This window comes from Lissotriton vulgaris, chromosome 10, assembly GCF_964263255.1.
Source record: "Lissotriton vulgaris chromosome 10, aLisVul1.2, whole genome shotgun sequence".
In the NCBI taxonomy this organism is placed as follows: Eukaryota; Metazoa; Chordata; class Amphibia; order Caudata; family Salamandridae; genus Lissotriton; species Lissotriton vulgaris.
This window is the reverse complement of record NC_141698.1, coordinates 614,245,149-614,265,728: the sequence shown is the minus strand read 5'-3', so window position 1 is coordinate 614,265,728 and position 20,580 is coordinate 614,245,149.

The window sequence follows — 20,580 nt, the reverse complement described above, 5'->3', positions numbered from 1 at the left end:
CGCGACTCTCCATGTTTCCGTGATTCCAGTGTCTCACTTCCTCACCTGGGGCATGGTGTGTGCACCTAAAGGTATTCCGGTACTCCTGTGTCCTACGTTCCCCTTCACTGAAGGTGACGCGAGGCACTTCGCCACACCCTGCGCTCCTGTCATCGCACATTTGTCTATTGCCGCTAATGGTAGGACAAGTATCTCTTCTGCTCTCTTGACTTCCTCTCTCCCACTCGGGGCTGCTTTCGCCAGCTCCACAATGAGAGAGAATCCTGTTGTCCTCTTCTCTCCACTCAGGTCCCGTTTCTAAACTCCTACCCCGAGCCTCTTCGACAGTTTCCCATTCTTTCAAATATTCTCTTAACTCCTTAAAAGACTTCGGTTTAGGACCTCTCAAATCCATTGGCCCTCTTTGACCTCCCTGTTCTATCCTGGGACCCGTTGCAGAATTTAATGGGGTACTCCGACTCATCGGTGCTAGTATTTGCCTTTGGGGATTCATTGTGGCATTCCTATTCTCCACTTCTGCTCTTTCACTGTCCCATCGTGCCTGTTCCTCCTGCTGGACCCCTTCTGGGTTGTAGATTGACACAATAGGGCCTATGGTAACGGGAACTTGTAAAGCGTCTGGCATTTGGTACGACCTTGCGCATTGCGTCTCAGGAACCTTTTGGACCACAAATCTTCCCACTACTCTCTGTTCGGAACTAGTTTGGGGTATTTCCTCAGTCTTGTTAGCGTCCCACTCCGTTACTGGGATCGATTTATATTCCCCCCACCTAGCTCCGTCTGCTTGCGGTAATATGGGACTCGCAAGTTCACCGCTGTATGGAGGTGGTTTATCTGTTAATAGCCTCTCTATCAGATCCTCCTCCGACTCGCTTTCCTCATCTTCCTGTTCTATAGGTTTCCTTTCTCCCGTAACTTCCAGCATCGGGTACAGTTTATCTGCTTCTATCTTCTGCACCCTCCATTTCTTAGCTTCATCGTCCCATTTAGCATCCTGCACTGCCTTTACTGATCTTCTCACTCTTTCTTGGCGCCTTTTTACGCTCTTTTCGTGTGCGGTCCTAAACCACACACCAAGTGCTTCAAATTGTGTTGGCCTCGGTAGAGGTCTTGTTGAAAGCATTGTCGCTTTCAGCTGGTTCAACACATCTAGTTTAAACGTTCCGAATCTCGGAAACGCCAGTTCTTTATGCCCTTCAGTTAGCCTGTGCCACTCGGAAATCCACAGTATCGAATGTAAGCCTACATTTACTGCCATATGATAAGCTGGTGTGCCCTCTGGTGGAGCTTCTTCTCCTGCATATAAATTTCTCCTTTTTCTCCTAAAGATTTTCCCTAAACCCTTGAAACACTTCATTTTCGATAACGTACAATGTTCCTTACTAATTCTCTTCCTTGTTTGCGTCTTGATGACAACCACCAATCCCCGTGCGACTCTTGCTAAATTAGCCTATCCCAGCGCGACTCTACGCTGACCGACCAATCTCTATGCGACTCTTCGCTGACGTCTGACAAACTAACCAATCTCAGCGCGGTTTTATGCTGACGTCACTCGTTCCCTCTTGCAGCAATTCTCCTCCGTTCTCAATTTGTCTCACGATTTCACATGCGTTTTCATTCATACACTGAAAAATGACTACTTCCGTCCAAGCGATCACTTTTCTCTGACTGTACGGCCACAGTCTAACTGTAATTGTCACCTCAACTGACGAAACGTCTTCCCTCTTACGGTCCGACGATCGCCTCAACTGATAGGTTACTTACACACAGTAAACGTACGACCAGCGTCCGTTACTCATTCACTCACTCATACGCTCCCCCTATCATCGGTCTGTCGGGAAATCAATGGTACCTCATGACCCCCTTTCAATGGTAGACAAATTACTCTGGGTGTTCGATACACCCGAACCACTTAAGTCCTCTGGACATAAGATTTCATCCGGTTGCGCGCGCTCACAACCTTCCCTCAATCACACTACAGGCATTCAACTCCGCTTGACATTACAACACAGGAACAACCTAAAACACCGCAATCTTACAACGCATGACCCTTATACTCACTCTCGACCGACTCTGCTGCTTTTCTCTCGACGCACCGTCAGCACCGTCTTCGGCTGCAATTCTTCTTCTGGTCGACGATGACTAGGGACCTTGGGGTAAACTAACCTGGCCTAGGTCGTCTTCCTCAAGAAGATAACCATCATACTCTGCTACCAACTGCGGGGAATGAGATTTTGATATCAATTTATGATTATGATCAATTTAATAAATTATCTCATTCATCTATTTTGGACCGCTAATATCTGTCATTGAGGAAAAGACAACCCCCGCATAGATTAGACAAACCCCATTAACTGACGCCATTCTGAAGAACCACTTACAACTGATAAAGTTTAAAAGTTTTATATGAAGTTAATTTGAATGCAATACAATCCTTACAGAATAAAGCTCAAAGTATACAAAATACAAAATCAATCTCTAGATCCGCAATCAAAGCTTCAGTGTGAAGTGGTTCCTTCTGCGTCATCTGCAGTAAGATAAAAATAATCAAGTTAAAACTGTCCCTACTCTATGCTATGTGACATCCCTACTTCGCAAGTTTCTTCCCTAAAAAGGTGTCAGCAGTTTGACTCCCAAAGAAGTTCAAACTCTCTTAGCCTCTAAAGGAATTCCTAAATTTTAGAAGCAGTACCCTCTCTGCCTACCCATCCGCTCTCTAAGGGTCCTCGGCCTACTGCTCCCTTGCGCTCTGATCTTTCAGCGCATCTGCTCAAGGCATCTACCCTTGTCTTCGCTCTCGCCTTAGCCTAATGCTAATTGCTCTGCTCTCCTCCCCGGGGTGCTGTCCCTAAAATACACAATCACAGTGTGGGTGGAACGCCCCTTGACGCCCACCACGGACTTTCCCCGATGATGTCAACTTCTTGCTTCTTCCATTGGTCCACTCCTTGCGTCGTTCGTTAAGTTGACCCTTCTCTTTAGATGTCATCTTCATCATCTCGCTGGCTACCTTCATTGACACTTTTAGCGCAAAAGTCAAACGACCTTAGACAAAACTTTAACTCCATGTCGCTTAACTTGACCCTTCTAGGTCCTGTGAATGGTCTTGTCAAAACACAGTTCAAATTCTAAGTGTCTCTCCTCACGTACAAGCAATAAGCTCCGTCCGGCATTGTCACCTTAAATCTAACAAGTGCTAGACTTCTTGGCTCTAACGTCCACATCAAGCTATTTACGACTTTTACAAGCCCATTAAATTACATACATTTGACTAAGCTCCTGCGAACTCTTGGTCAGTCGGGTTATAATCACAAATGACCTAAATTCTTCCAGCATTCTTACAAAAACCCTCTACACAGTGTAACCTTTAACATACATTTATATATTCGTACTTTTAGCAAAGTCTTAGTTATGCTTGAATACATTTTACCTAGAATATAAACTACGTAGAGTATAACTTTTATATTCTCACTGGTTACATCGTTATATAGGTTCTCTGCACATTTCTCCACGTTACATTTCCCTACGTTTTTCTCTCATGTTACTCCATTTTAAAGTTATACACGTACATGTATTCTACTGTGCACGTTCTACATTTCATAAGCATATCTACACATTTCTACATTTACCCATTATGTATACGGGCCTTCTAAATCTAATACATGTTTAACATGTGAATACATTTACATTTCCTATACCATGTTATCACGTTAGTTGACCTTTATGCTATTATCGTCCACTTTACATTACGATATGCGTTTCATTCCTACGTTTATAACATATACGTCTAAATATGGCTACCATATATTTTATATTCAAATTGCGCTCTCTCATATGTAACGATGCGTCACACTATCCGCCAACAGCAGCCTAATTTATGTTAAATGGAAAGGGTGCTCTTTTAACGTGCTGCAGAGAGTGCATTGTTTTCGCAGGTGCTCCAGCGCCCCGCCCATGCTCTCAAGCACAACAAACTTTCGTTTTTCAAGGCCCTCTCTTACCAGGCTTTCCTCCCGACCGTCTCCCTACTTTCAGTCACAAGCCTTGCCTCTCAAGCTGTGCTCCCCGGGGATCTGACCCCCGACCCTCACTTCCCAGGTCCTCCGCCCTCAGTGCTGTCATCCTAGGCAATGTCCACCCAGATGCCACCCAGAGCATCTGCCCTCCCAGCTGCTACCATCCACACTTCTGCCTCCCCAACATCTGCCCTCAAAGTCCCCAGCCCCTCTGGACGTCACCTCTAGCTTCTGCCCATCAAGTCCTGCTGACTCAGGGGTGTCCACCCAAGTTCTAGACTACAAACCCCTTCCCCAAGCGGTGTCCCGCGGCTTCTGCCCTCTTAGCTTCTTGTCTCTAGCCCTCCCAGCTCCTCCATCCCACCGCCTGGCCGCTTGTCTCCTATTTGTCAAGGTCCTGTCCTTCTCCGTTTGTACCCTCTAGCTCTGTCCGTTTTCGTTAGGCCCAACCTCATGCAGTCTCTGCTCCTGACCGCGGTTGCCCAATTCCATCCCAACTTTTGCTTTCCCACCCCCTGACCCCGACTCTCCGGTCCTCGCTCCTGTGTCCGGAGTCCTCCCTCCTCGTCCCCGACCTTAGCTCTGCCCTAGCTCGCCTGATTTCAGAATCTGCTTCCCTGGCTCCCCATCTCAGCGTCCGCCACCGCCTCTCTCACCCACCACTGCCTGTAAGTGTTATCCTTGTGCGGTCGGACAGCAACCACAGCGCCCTCCTCATCAGTGTACCCTCTGCACCGCTCCACCCCAACAGACCTCCTCTCGCAGCACCTTCTGGAGGATGGAGAGTAAACACTGTGGCCCCTCACACTTCCATGCTCTTCAAAGGGAGCCCCCGGCCCGCGCTGAGTTCATGCGGGGGTTGTGGGGCAGGTTAATGGCTAACCTCTTGGGCTCAACAAAGGAAGGGAACTCGCACAGCTGGTTATGCAAAAGATGACGGATTGTAAAGAGGTATAGTGTGCTGCAAGAGGAAAACACTGTCTGGCCTGGCAGTGTGGAATCCTGAGGAACTAATGCGATGCTCCCTCTATTGAGAGAGAGCGCCTCTGAGCAAAATGAAGGAGACCAACTGGTCTTATTCCATAACAAAATAGGTAAGCCAAAGGTTAATGGCAAAAAGCATCAAATTTTTCATTTCAGCATTCAATATTTATTGTGTTGATGTTAAAGTTGCTGTTTGATGATTCAATGAAAGAAGAATATTCAATAGCATATCTCCATCATTGGAAAAGTTTTAAACAAATGATCACACATCCCGATGCATTTCGGGCCACGCCCTTCGTCAGGGGTTTACTCTACAAGAAATCCAAATAAAACAATTCAGTCACATGTCTATCTGTAGATGAGCAAACAAAATATACATAGTATTCCTGAAAAACCAAAGAGGGTGACTGAGAGCAATGAGCAGTCAACATAGACCCTAACCAAAAAATCAATCAAGTTCCCACACAAATGCGTGATAGATATAGAGAAATCAACATAAAAAATGTCATGCGGTATGTAAAGCACCTGAAGGCAATCACCGTGTGTAGAGTAAGGTACTCTGAAAGGAAACAAATAAATGAGCAAAGATTGCATGCAAAGAATAAACACACGTGCAACTGAGGATAATAAAAGAGTGCAGGATATATTGACCTGTCGAACAACAACGGAGCAAGCGGCTCCACGAACAGTTAAACCTATAAGGTTCTGGCGGAGTCCCAGCGCGGGTACTTACATCCATGTAATGTTAATCAAACTTCGCGGAGTTCCGCGGAAAGAGTGGTCAGTCAGAGAAGTCACAGGCCGACTAAATAGAAACGAATGAGAGTAAAAGACATAGAAGAAGGACAGCAAACCTTATAGAAAACAAACGGTGGAAGAATAGAGAGTGCATGGTGTCGCCATATTGGAACAGGATAAAAACAAACAAGATAAACAAGTGCACCGTGGGATGGAAAATGAAAAAACGTGTAATGTCAGATGAGATGATGAAAACAAAAGGACAGATTCATGATGGCAATAAAGCCACGCTATGTCTGTTTTCTGCAGTAATTGTATTCCAGGTAACACTACCAACCATCTAATGAAAGGAAATGCGATTAAACTCCGAGTTAATGCCACCTGCAACAGCAGTAATGTTATATACATGTTGAAATGCCCCTGTGGTAAATGTTACATCGGACACACTGAGAAAAAGATCCGTGTCAGAATTCTTGAGCACAAAAGCAATATCCGGGCTGAAAACCTGAAATCCAGTGTGGCAACCCATTTTCTAGAAAACAGACATAGCGTGGCTCAATTGAAATTTCAAATATTGGAGCAAGTTAAGGTCACTTCGAACAATAAGAATACCCTCCTAAAAAGAGAGAACTTTTGGATCCGTCTCATGTCCACTATGGTGCCCCATGGGCTTAATGACCGTATGGAATTTTTATGCTATCTGTAATTTATTGCCATCAAGAATCTGTCCTTCTGTTTTCATCATCTCATCTGACATTACACGTTTTTTCATTTTCCATCCCACGGTGCACTTGGAACTCCGCGAAGTTTGATTAACATCACATGGATGTAAGTACCCGCGCTGGGACTCCGCCAGAACCTTTTAGGTTTAACTGTTCGTGGAGCCGCTTGCTCCGTTGTTGCTCGACAGTTCAATATATCCTGCACTCTTTTATTATCCTCAGTTGCACGCGTGTTTATTCTTTGCATGCAATCTTTGCTCATTTATTTGTTTCCTTTCAGAGTACCTTACTCTACACACGGTGATTGCCTTCAGGTGCTTTACATACCGCATGACATTTTTTATGTTGATTTCTCTACATCTATCACGCATTCGTGTGGGAACTTGATTGATTTTTTGGTTAGGGTCTATGTTGACTGCTCATTGCTCTCGGTCACCCTCTTTGGTTTTTCAGGAATACTATGTATATTTTGTTTGCTCATCTACAGATAGACATGTGACTGAATTGTTTTATTTGGATTTCTTGTAGAGTAATCCCTGACGAAGGGCGTGGCCCGAAATGCATCGGGATGTGTGATCATTTGTTTAAAACTTTTCCAATGATGGAGATATGCTATTGAATATTCTTCTGTTATTGAATCATCAAACAGCAACTTTAACATCAACACAATAAATATTGAATGCTGAAATGAACAATTTGGTGCTTTTTGTCATTAACCTTTGGCTTACCTATTTTGTTATGGAATAAGACCAGTTGGTCTCCTTCGTTGTAACCTCTTGGGCTGCCTGGCAGAAACACTGCCAGCGCTAAGTCAATATTTAACCGGCGACCACAAATCCCAGTGCAAGTCCCACGAGAACCCCTCCTTAAGTGCTAACAGGGCAGTTCACAGCCTCACACTCTGCCCGGTGTGACTGGGTGGGGGCAGTAACGGGGCACTTCAAGGAAGCCACCCCACGGACTCCAAAGGGGTCGCAATACACATGGACAGCGGCGCTATCGTGAGGGCTGTGACATCTTGAACCTTTCCATGTAGTGTAGACATGGACAGCGGGAGGGGGCGGGAAAAAAGACGGCGGGAACGAGAGCGAGAGCAGCCTACCTCAACCTTACCAGCAGCAAAATGGCGGCCTCAAGCTTCCAAAATTTTTCGGATTCGGGGGCGTGTTTTGCTGTCCTGAGTGACGGACGACGTCACGAGCTAAAGAACAGCAAAACTTACGCCCCCAAATCCGAAAAAGACTGAGCTTCTTTGTAGGGACGGCTCTCTCCTCCAATGGCTGGCCTCCGTTTAGGAAGCCAGCCAATGGAGGAGAGACGAAAAGAGAGGCGGGATAAAGCAGCCACTCTAAACAACAATAATTCTCCGGACTTCCGGTCCCTCAACCTAAAAAACTGACAGAAAGTTATAAAAGCTTCAAGGTAACTAAAATTGGTTATTTCTGCGAGGAATTGGTTCTATGTAATAACAATAATGGAAAGGAAGATTAAGATCTGTACATTAAATATTTGTGGCCTAAATGATTCCAGGAAATGTCAAAGTTTAGCTAAGATTGTTCAGATTTTGGGTATAGATATACTTTACCTGCAGGAAACCCATATCCCCTGGGCCAATAGAGAATATTTAAAGAATATGGGAATGGAGATGGTAGTTTCTCTCTAAGCAAACTGGAGTTAAAAGAGGGGTGGTGATACTTAAAAAAAGGGGACTGCTGGATTGTGTAAAGACCGCTGCAGATAGGTGGGGCCGCTGGGTAATTGTTGAATTCAAGCTGGGGCAGCAACGGTTCACACTCTGCAATGCTTATGGGCCAAACTTGGACGACGCTGAAGTCTTTAACTTCCTTAATTTAGAATTGGCACAATGGACTACTCCGGTGTTAATGCGTGGGGACTGCAATATTAATATTGGGGCAGGCTTGGATATTAGATCCAATCCGGTACATAGAGGGAGGAAGAAATTGGTATACACGGCCCTACGAAGATTGCTTATGGATCACGGCCTTTATGATGTGTGGCATGTAAAGTGTCCGAATGATCCGGGATTTACATTCTTTTCAGCTCCCCATTCAAAATGTGTGCGACTGGACTACTTCTGTACTACACCCGCTTTTTTAACCAAAGCTAAAATCCAAATCCACCCTAAATTGGTTTCTGATCACAACCCTATTGTATTGGAATTGGCTTTTGATATGGATGGCAAAATAGAACTTCCACGATGGTCTTTTGAGTGGAAATTGTTATAGGATGAGCAGTATTGTCAGTTTATGTCCAAAACAATTGAGGAATTTATTGTTATTAACAAGGGTACAGCAACTCAGGAGGTAATCTGGGATGCATTTAAATCCGTGATCCATGGAGAGACTTTAAGTTTCTCTGCCTTTAAGCGCAAACAACTTCTCCTTAAACAACTTCGGGACTTTGACCAGGTTCTGAGGGCGGAGGAGAAGTTGGCAGAAGTTTTAAGGCAAGGAGCAGAGGTAGAAGTATGCAACTTGGCTCAAAAAGATCTCTCTATCAAAAGAGCTAATGTCTACACTAATATTGCTGATCAAATTGCCGCCAATTACACTCAACATAAGGAAGTTGGCATATGAGTTTGGGGAAAAAACAGGTAGAATGCTTGCAACAACTTTACACTGAGGAGGTGGATTCGACTGAGCCGGGAGAATATCTAAAGGATGTGACGCCGTTAACTTTATCTGAAGCTCAGCGATCTATTCTACTGGCACCCCCAGACTCGGGAGAAATTGAGATTGCAATTTTAGGGTTGGCTCAGGGTAAGGCTATGGGGCCAGATAACATCCCGTTGGAGTTCTATAGAATTTTTAGAAATCACTTAAAAAAGGAACTAGTGGATGTTTGCCAGCAAGCATTTTTGGGGAAGGCCCCGCGCTCATGGGCGGAAGCCATAATCGTTGTCTTTAAAAAGAAAGGCAAAAAAGCGGAAGAAATGGGGTCGTATATGCCCATTTCATTACTGAATTCGGACAGCAAAATCTATTCGAAGCTTATTGCCAATTGGTTAAACGACCTGATGCCGGGGCTCGTTTTTATAAGACAACACGGATTTATACAGGGAAGAGGCACCACAGATCATATTAGACGGATAATATCTCTGCTAGACTGGTCACAGGGGACTTGCTCTCCGGTCGGTGTGGCCCTGTTGGACGCCGAAAAAGCGTTTGACAGGGTCACATGGGCCTTTTTGTGGTCTGTTTTAGGGAAAAAGGGGATCCCTATGAATTTCTTAAAGCAATACGGACGTTGTACTCTCACCGACCGCTGCTATCCGTGTCTCTGAGATGACCTCGGGGGTAGTGCGGATAGCAAGGGGAACAAGACAGGGATGTCCCTGCTCGCCCTTGCTGTTCGCAATCTATATCGACCCATTTATCAGAAATTTAGAGAGAAACTCTGCAATTAAACCTATGCAGGTAAATAACTGGGATTTTAAAGTCTGCGCTTATGGAGATGATATCGCAGAAGTGACAGCTGAGATTAATACGCATTACCTATCATTGTTAAATCTGCGGAGGAATTCGGTCGACTATCCGGATACAAACTTAATGTCGACAAAACACAGCTTATTCATTCAGTGGCAGGCCATCCAGAGAATATAAAGTTAGAAAAGGAGGCCACCTATTTGGGAATAAAAATCACAACTAATACTGAAGAAATTATCCCTATTAATCTGGACCCTGTTATAGCATCTTCTAACAAAATATTAGAAAGAATAAACAATTTGAAGCTTTCACTGTTAGGGCGTAGTAATGTGATAAAAATGCTTATTTTCCCAAAGTTCTTGTATTTATTTCACACTATTCCTTTTCTAATATCCTCTGGGTATTTCGTTCGTATAGAGAGAATGTGCTCTAGAATTCTCTGGGGATACCATAGGGCCAGGAGAGCATTAAAAAGATGTGTGCTACCTCGAGAGAGAGAGAGAGAGGGGGATGGGGTATCCCCAATTTCCAGTTTTATCATTGGATGGCGATATTGCAGCACATGGGTGTTTTAATACTGCCAGAAGACTCCACGGAGGACTTCCTGATGCCATCCATCTATGAGATGCTTTTGGGCGCTGAGGCTAAACAGTCTTTAAATCGGATCATCGAGCCTAGCTATTATAAAAAAACTAAATTTAAGATCTTCGATACGGCTTATGTTATATGGAGAACCATAAAAAAAAGACTCCGGCTTGGTGCTAACTTAAATGAATACACTCCATTGCAGAATTGCCCTCTTCTTCCTGAATCATTTCATGATGGTGTGATGCTCAGGTGGTCTAACTTAGGGATAAAAAAGTTTGGGGACTTATTCCAGGGGAATGACTTTGTATCATTTGAATATCTAATGAATGCATATCATATACCTCGCTCTGATTTTATTAAGTATCTTCAGACACGAAGTTTTTGTGCACAGAAATTATCAAAATCTATGATTGTTTTGGGGAAAATTACGCTTTTTGAAGCGATTAAACATCGGCACAAAATAGGGCCCTTATATCAGTTACTTTTGGAAAATGTAGAAGATGATTTAGAGGCTAGAGCTGCTAAATGGCAGAGTAAACTGAATGTTCAATATGTTAACTTGAAGAGAAGCATTGCAATTGCTGGTAAAGTTTTGTTGAATGGGCCCTTGATAAGCCAGCATTTTATGTCAGTTTTTGAGTTATATTATACTCCAGGGAAATTGGCCAAATGGAGCCCAGGGCGGGTGACTAATTGTAATCAATGTAGTTATCATGCAGCGGATGCTGCCCACATGTTCTTTCTGTGCCGAAATTGGGTCAATTTATTGCCGATGTAGAGCGCTTTCTTTCTGGAAGTTTACACATTTTAATTAAATTAACAGCACCACTCGTTATCTTTGGCTGTGAAGAGAACATGGATAATCAAGACCCTGATGTAGAGGAAGGATTTATCTTTATTAGCATGTCCGCATATCGTTCATGCATTACCTCTCGCTGGCTTGATGAGGAACCACCTAACTTTAATATGTGGCAAACTAAGCTCTTGTTCATGTATCATTTTGAAAGTGCACTATACAAAAAGAAGGGCATTAGAAAGAACATTTTTGGATATAATTTATGGTCCCCATCGCCAACTGGATAGGAAATTAATGCTAATATTAGAATTGTTAAGATATTGAGTAATCAGTATGGATGCCCATCTTTTTGCTATTGCTTTGTCTCTCATTCATGTATTATTCCTGTATTTTACTTTTCTGTAACATTGTTGGTTTTTCTTTTGCTGCTGCCATACAATTCAATAAAAAAATGTTTGTGATTTTTTTTAGGGGAAGGAAACACAGTTCAAAGTTCTGAGCCTTTCTTTAATGAAGAGAGTTATTTTCAATGATTTGTAGCATGCAGTTGACACCAGTGGTCGAGCTTATGTGGTTAGAAATGGTTCACCAATTGAGAAAGAGAAAATGGTTCACAGAAATGCAGAAGAAGTGAAAGCTGATGAAGTTCTAGGCAGACGTCCTAAAACTCCAGTGTTTACTTGGGATTGAAGTAGTATTTGTAGTGTACGGCAAGAATCTATTGATCTTTTATGCAATTTCTTACAAACATATACTAAAAAAGTGTTAAACAAAAGATTAAGATGTTGCAAGGCCTAGACCCTTGTAGAGTAAGAGAAAATACTGATTTGCAAGGTCATTCTCTTGCTTGTCTTTCTAGGAAAGTTTGTCAAAGTGTTTTTCACCATTTCAGGATGTTGGCAGTACATCATACTCAAATGCGGAAGTTAGTCAGAAGATTGTATTATGCAAAAAGTCCAGCACTAAAGTTAAATGAGTTGAACAGTGCTCTTTTGTGTGGGTCAGTTTCAGATGTGAAGAAGATTTATGATGACATTGAGTTTTGTTACTTTGGTCCTGAACAAGTGAGTGCAGAAACTGAGAAATTAATAGTAAAAAATGTTGAAGAGAATGTTTAACCTAGTTGTACCAAAATTTTTGAAGGTGAAATTACAAAGTTTAAGGTGATTTCAGGTGAAATGCCAAATGTTTCTTGTATTTGTTGTCGGCGAAATTACTATAAAAATCCGACTAGGAGTGTTGATCTGTATTTAAAAAGTGAAACAGAAAATATTGATAAAGTGGAAGTAATTTGCAACTTATTTGTTGGTAGAGAATTGTTTTGATTTGCGTTCTGATCAGCATTTTTGTAAATATTGTTATAACAAATTAGATGAGAATAAAATGCCCGCTAGAACTGTGCATAATAATTTAGAGTTAGTTGCTATTCCTCCAGAACTGATAGATTTAAATACCTATGAGTCGTTTCTCATTCAATGTGTGCACCCGTTTCAGGGTATTATTCGTATGGAGCCTAAAACAGGTAAATTGCCTCCTTCAGATTGACAAAGAGGATTAAAAGGTAGAGTTGTATATTTACCGTTAGATTTAAAGAGAAATATTGAAACTATTGGTGTAGAAAGTGTGGGAAGTAAACCAATAGTTATTCTTGTTATTGGTGTGCCGAATAATAATAAGAAAATTTGGCAGAAGTTAGTGGATGTTAGGAAAGTACAGAAGGCAACTTTGTATTTGATAAAAAACAATACGTACTATAAAAATGTTTATATGGAGAGAAGAAGAAATACTTTTAGCAGAAGATACTGAAACGCCAAGTGGACAAATTGAAAAAGTGGACATGTTAAGATGTGAAGAAGTCTATGAACATTACAGTGTGCATCCACTTCATTCAAAAGAAGTGATGGGGAACACTATTGAGTTTTTCCAAATGAAAAAAGCAAAAGAAAGTCCCATGAGTGTATGGGAAGAGAGCTTGGAAGCTCGTTGTTTTCCGAAGTTGTTTTCAACAGGAAAAGGTGGACGATATGATGAATGTCCTGTGCAGATTCCTGCATCTGAATATCGGACAACAAGATTATATGGAGAAGATCCAATATTTCGACAATATATCCCTCATATATTTCATCTTTTACTTGAAAGTGACTTGTCTGGACTTTCATATGCAGTCAATCACATTTTAAAAACTGGAATACATCTGCAAAATGTATCTGCAAAGGATTTTATGGATAAAGTGCACCAGAGAGATGATCATTTAGAATCTCAGCTGATTAATCTGATGGCATGTCAGCGTGGGACTAATGAGTATTGGTACCGTCGTCATGGAGAACTGAAATATATGCTACGGAAATTAGGAACTCCTACATTGTTCCTTACCCTAAGCTGTGCTAAGTACGCTTGGTATGATTTACTTGAATTTCTTCAAGAGGTAAATTCCAATATAAAAACTGTTGAATACAAGACACCTTGGTAATTGTGCTCTTTGGAACCTGTTAATGTATGCAGGTATTTCAATCATAGATTTAAAGCTATGATGTCTTTTATCTGCAATAAAAAAAATCCTCCTCTTGAAGAAGTTGTGGATTTTTTGGGAGAAAGGAGTATCAAGCAAGAGGTGCTCCTCATATACATATGCTGTTATGAATCAATGACGCTCCCAAATTTGGAACAGATGCGGATGATACTGTTTTGTCTTTTATTTAAGAATATGCCACATGTGCTGTATGTTAGGAATCGGGTTAGTCCCTTTTCTATGATCATGCCTTGACATCACATGATGAGGAAGTAGGATAAAAGGTGGTCCTACCTTTAGCTCGATGCTTGATATTGCCAGTGTTTGGATTCCTCCCCTGGTTGTTGGCTGCCGATTTTGTTGCTGGATTGAGAATTTCCCTGCTGTTTTGAAGCCCCTTTTTTGATCTTGCCTTTCTCACGGGCTCGTGAGAAAGTTGCTGTTTTTCCTTATTTTCCCTTTTTGTCCCCTGATTAGTTAGTGAGGTTGTGTTGGGTTCCCGGGGTTCCCTCCCCTCCAATATCATTCTTTTAATTTTTCCAGCCTTCTGTTTTGTTTAGTGTGTTCGGGGGCCCCCGCTCACACTCGCGTTGCGTTAAGACGCTGTTTTCCCGTTTTGAGGAACGAAGCAACGCGGAAGTTAAACGGAGCTTCGGTGGTTCCAGCGCGTCTTTGGCTGGGACTGCTTTCGGACTCGTTTTGAGCGGAAGTGACGTTTCGGGTCACTCCGCGAAGGCTGTGCTGGGTTTGTTTTGGGGATTATGGGATTATTGTCCTCTGTTACTATCCTTTGGAGACTAAGCGAAGGGGTTTTTTTAGGCGGCGGTTTTTCATCAGCGTAAGACCTTTTTCCCCTCATCTGTTAAAATATATTTTTTGAACTTTGCAGCGAAAGCTCCCCCCACTTACTGCATTTTACAATACACCATTGCAGACACAGGAGTGCTACTTACATGACGTGGAACTCCGTAACTTTACGAAGCCAAACCTGCACAGTATAGCGGTAAGAGGGGTTGTTGAATGTGTTGTAAGGCATGATCATGGAGGGTGGGTGGTGTTAATATCTACAGTGATACATGAAGGGATTGTTTTGTCTCCCCTAATACAGTGGTGCAGAAGCGTAAAGAAAGAAGGAGCTGTGTGCTTTTCGTCGCCAAGGGTGGAAGACTTGGTGTCTCCTCAACTTTACCACCCTCTTTTCGGGTCCATTGGTGCCCACATAGTGTTTCACCTGTGGGGGTCCAAGGGGCAAGTAAAGGGGATTGGTGCATGCTACGTTCCTGCAGTGCTTGGGCTGGTTGGAGTCTAACAGAATATCAAGCCCACGATATTATAGCACTGCCCGGACTAGCATGGATGATGATGGGAATTCGTTAAGCGGGGGAACGGGTGGTCCTACTATGCAGGATATTATGGGAGCTGTACATACTCTCCAGGCACAAGTGCAGGAGCTGCAGCAGGAGAACGTAGGACTAAAACAGGAATTGGTGGCTGTTAGGGCAAGAGAACAGGCCTCTAGCAGGGGAACGGGCCCTGTTATACAGCCGGCTACGTTTCAGTATACCGGAGGGGCAGGAGCAAGTACTGCGAGTAGCAGTAATCCCATAGCGGTAACAGTGACGACCCCCGTGGCAGTCCCTTTGGCCCCCCCTGAGAGATTTACAGGAGCCCCTGATAAGTTTGGCACTTTTATGAACCAGTGTCCGCTGCACTTTATGTGTAGGACTAATGCCTTTCCCGATGACTCGGCTAAGATCGCTTTTATACTGTCGTACCTGGCTGGCAACGCGGCTCAATGGGCAAATCCTCTGGTAGAAAGCAACGACCGTGTGCTATATAACTATCAGGCATTTAAGGACTTAATGCGGGGTCTGTTTGCGAAGCATGCATTTATGCAGGCCAGTGATGCTGAACTGTTGAAACTGCGGCAGGGCAGGCAGGACTTATTGTCTTATATAGCCAACTTTAATCGATTGGTAGCTGAGACGCATTTGCCAACCGAGAAAAGAACGTCTCTGTTTTATCAGGGACTTTGTGAGGAGTTGAAGGACATAGTGTCGCAGGTGGTGGATCCGCCTGAGGATTGTGCAGCGTTTATCGATCTCGTGGTAAAACGGAATCACCGGGTGACAGAACGGCGTGGAGAACGTAACGGGTTTCTGTCTCCCCGCAGTAGTTATGTGAAACCAGAGGTGAAGTCAACAGGGGAGAGTAGATCAGCACCGGAACCCATGGAAATAGGTGGAGTAAGGGGACCCCTGACTCCAGAGGAAAAGAAAAGAAGAAGAGAACTGAATCTGTGTCTTTATTGCGGACAGGGGGGCCATTTTGCACGTGATTGCCCTGTGAAACCATCAGGGGTAGGGTTTGGTAAGAAGGTGGCGTGCATATATGTGGACCAAGGTTCAGGTACTGATAGAATAGAGCAGTATGAGGTGGTAGGGGCCTTAGATCAAGCTCCAAGGCATTTTGTGATTAGCGCACATTTGCTGCTTTCAGCACAGAAACGCATTCCGGTGTCAGTATTGTTAGATTCTGGGGCCACCGGAAACTTTATAGACATCTCGATGGCTGAAAAGTTGATGGTTCCTTGTCACCTGAAGGAACAGCCTGAGCCAGTAAGGGCTATAGATGGGACAGAGTTGACATCAGGGTGTATTACTAGACAGACCGTTCCACTTGGTTTGTTGTGTGAGAATGGACATGTGGAAAGTGTGGTCTTTGATTTGATCGATGCCCCTTCTTTCGGATTGGTGTTGGGGGTCCCGTGGCTGCAAAAACATAACACGAGGATTGACTGGGTACAGAGATTGGTTACGTTGGACTCAGTACACTGTTTGAGGAATTGCTATGTTGTGGCAGCTGAACAGATCAATCCCTTGTCTTGTGCTGTGATTGAAAAGAGTGTTGTTCCTCCCCAGTATTCGTCTTATGAGGATGTGTTTGACAAGGTGTGCGCTCAAGGTCTTCCTCCGCATAGGTCGTATGGCTGCAAGATCGATTTGATACCAGGTGCACCATTGCCATGCAGTCGGGTTTATGCATTGTCTGAGCCTGAGGAGGCCCATTTGAAAACATATATAGATGAGATGTTGCTCTTGGGTTATATACGTCCTTCCTCCTCGCCAGTGTCATCGGCTATATTTTTCATCCCAAAGAAGGAGGGGTCTTTGAGGGCATGCGTTGATTATAGAATTTTGAACTCGGCCACTGTTAAAAACCGGTACCCTCTTCCACTCATCTCCGTGCTGTTAGACCAGCTCCGCAAGGCGACAGTATTTACTAAATTAGACCTGCGGGGCGCATACCATCTTATACGGGTCCGGCCAGGAGATGAATGGACGACGGCTTTTAAAACAAAGTACGGACTGTTTGAGTATACGGTTATGCCGTTTGGCTTGTGCAATGCGCCAGCGGCATTTCAGTTTTTTATCAACGAAGTCCTAGGCCGGTATCTGGATCAGACAGTCATAGTATACTTGGATGATATACTAATATATTCGGAGAAGGGGATTGACCACACTAAGCATGTGTCACAGGTCTTGCAGACTCTACAGGAACATCACTTATACGCTAAGTTGGAGAAGTGCCAGTTTAGTACTTCCGAAGTAGAGTTTTTGGGGTTTGTAATATCTGCTGCGGGCATCCGAATGGACCCGAAAAAGATTCAGGCTATAGTGACCTGGCCGGTACCAACAAATGTGAAGCAAATACAGGTACTTCTAGGTTTCGCTAATTTCTACCGGCGATTTATACTACATTTTTCTGACATTGTGGCTCCAATGACTCGCCTATTGAGGAAGGGTGTCCTTTTTGATTGGACAAGTGAGACTCAGGATGCTTTTCGTACATTGCTAGAGCGGTTTGTGTCTGCACCGGTATTGGTGCATCCTGACCCTGCCCTGCCGTATTTCGTAGAAACAGACGCATCTTTGTGTGCTGTAGGTGGGGTATTATCACAGCGAGATGAAGCCACTGGCCATATGCATCCGATTGCGTTCTTTTCTAAAACTTTGTTGCCAGCTGAACGCAATTATCCTGTGGCAGAACGCGAGCTGCTGGTGGTCAAACTGGCGTTCGAGGAATGGCGCCATCATTTATGGGGTGCCAGACATGTCATTACTATCTACACCGACCATAAAAACCTGGAATTCTTTCGTTCTGCTAGGGCCTTAACTCCTCGCCAGATGAGATGGGTTTTATTCTTCAATGAGTATGATTTTATTATAACATACAGACCTGCAGCCCAACAGGTGAAATCCAATGCTCTTTCCCGTATACATGTTGGTATAACGGATGAAGGCTCCCTGGGTGAGAGCAGGGCGATGATAGCAGAAGAAAGGATTGTAGGGGCTTTGGTTACGGAAGACTTTCCTGCTCTCGTGAAGGAGCGATTGAGCCAAATAGATCTGGCGCCTTGGTTGTCCATACCCCAGATATCAATGAAAGATGGACTTTTGTATAATGAGTGCAGGCTGTTTGTTCCCCCTGTGCTGAGGGATGAGGTGCTGGAGTGGTGTCATTCCTCTGCCCTAGCAGCCCATCCAGGAATAAGGAAGACCAAGGAAATGTGTATGAGGTGGTTTTGGTGGGAGTCCATGACTAGGGATATTTAGGGATATGTGAGTGCTTGCCCTGTGTGTGCTATCAGCAAGCCCTCGCATTGTAAACCATCAGGACTCCTACAGCCTTTGGAGGTACCACCTGGTCCATGGCATACTTTGAGTATGGATTTTGTAACAGATCTGCCTTTAGTTGCTGGTTGCACAGCCATATTGGTGGTGGTGGATTTATTCACCAAAATGGCCCACTTTATACCGCTTCCCAAACTCCCTACTGCGAAGGAAATGGCGGTGGTGTTTATGTCTTCGGTGGTGCGCTTACATGGGTTACCAGTGGTGATTGTATCAGACAGGGGGGCGCAGTTTGTCTCGCACTTTTGGACTGAGTTGTGTCAAGTGCTTAAAACCGAGATACGTTTATCCTCGGCTTACCACCCTCAGTCTGACGGTCAGGCCGAGCGCACTAATCAGACGATGGAACAATATCTACGTTGTCTGATTGCGTCCTTGTCCTGTGATTGGGTGACAGCTCTGCCCATTGCGGAATTCGCTTACAACAACAGTGTGCATTCCGCCTTAGCCATGACACCCTTTTACTGTTCTCTTGGGTACCATCCTAGAGCAGTGGCTATACAGCCAACGGGTCGCGTGCCAGCCATCGACGACGTGTGTGAGCGATTGAGAGACATATGGGATTTGGCCAGAGATAGCCTCATAGAAGCAAAGGGGGCGATGAAAGCTCAGGCGGATAAGCATTGTGTCGATGCTCCAGCATACAAGATAGGGGATCTGGTATGGCTGGCTTCACGCAACCTGAAGTTGCAAGGATCTCGTAAATTGCAGCCCCGATTTGTGGGCCCTTTTACCATTCTACAGGTTGTTAACCCCGTGGCAATGAAGCTCAGTTTACCTCATGAATATAGGGTACACCCCGTGTTTCATACCTCTTTGCTTAAACCCTACATACCATCAGTCCAAGCGTTACCGCCACCACCTCCTGTCTTGGTGGATGGGCAGGAGGAATTCGAAGTGCAGGCTAAACTAGATTCGAAGCGGGTCAGGGGGCGCCTTTTGTACTTGGTGGACTGGAAAGGGTACACTAAAGAGGACAGGACCTGGGAGCCAGCAGGGGGGGTGCACGCCCCGCGTTTGGTTCGATTATTCCACAGACAACACCCCTCGAAGCCCCGACCTGTGGGGAGGATTGTTGGGGGGGGTACTGTTAGGAATCGGGTCAGTCCCCTTTCTATGATCATGCCTTGACATCACATGATGAGGAAGTAGGATAAAAGGTGGTCCTACCTTTAGCTCGATGCTTGATATTGCCAGTGTTTGGATTCCTCCCCTGGTTGTTGGCTGCCGATTTTGTTGCTGGATTGAGAATTTCCCTGCTGTTTTGAAGCCCCTTTTTTGATCTTGCCTTTCTCACGGGCTCGTGAGAAAGTTGCTGTTTTTCCTTATTTTCCCTTTTTGTCCCCTGATTAGTAAGTGAGGTTGTGTTGGGTTCCCGGGGTTCCCTCCCCTCCAATATCATTCTTTTAATTTTTCCAGCCTTCTGTTTTGTTTAGTGTGTTCGGGGGCCCCCGCTCACACTCGTGTTGCGTTAAGACGCTGTTTTCCCGTTTTGAGGAACGAAGCAACGCGGAAGTTACCCGGAGCTTCGGTGGTTCCAGCGCGTCTTTGGCTGGGACTGCTTTCGGCCTCGTTTTGAGCGGAAGTGACGTTTCGGGTCACTCCGCGAAGGCTGTGCTGGGTTTGTTTTGGGGATTATCGGATGATTGTCCTCTGTTACTATCCTTTGGAGACTAAGCAAAGGGTTTTTTTTAGGCGGCGGTTTTTCATCAGCGTAAGACCTTTTTCCCCTCATCTGTTAAAATATATTTTTTGAACTTTGCGGCGAAAGCTCCCCCCACTTACTGCATTTTACAATACACCATTGCAGACACAGGAGTGCTACTTACATGACGTGGAACTCCGTAACTTTACGAAGCCAAACCTGCACAGTATAGCGGTAAGAGGGGTTGTTGAATGTGTTGTAAGGCATGATCATGGAGGGTGGGTGGTGTTAATATCTACAGTGATACATGAAGGGATTGTTTTGTCTCCCCTAATACAGTGGTGCAGAAGCGTAAAGAAAGAAGGGAGCTGTGTCCTTTTCGTCGCCAAGGGTGGAAGACTTGGTGTCTCCTCAACTTTACCACCCTCTTTTCGGGTCCATT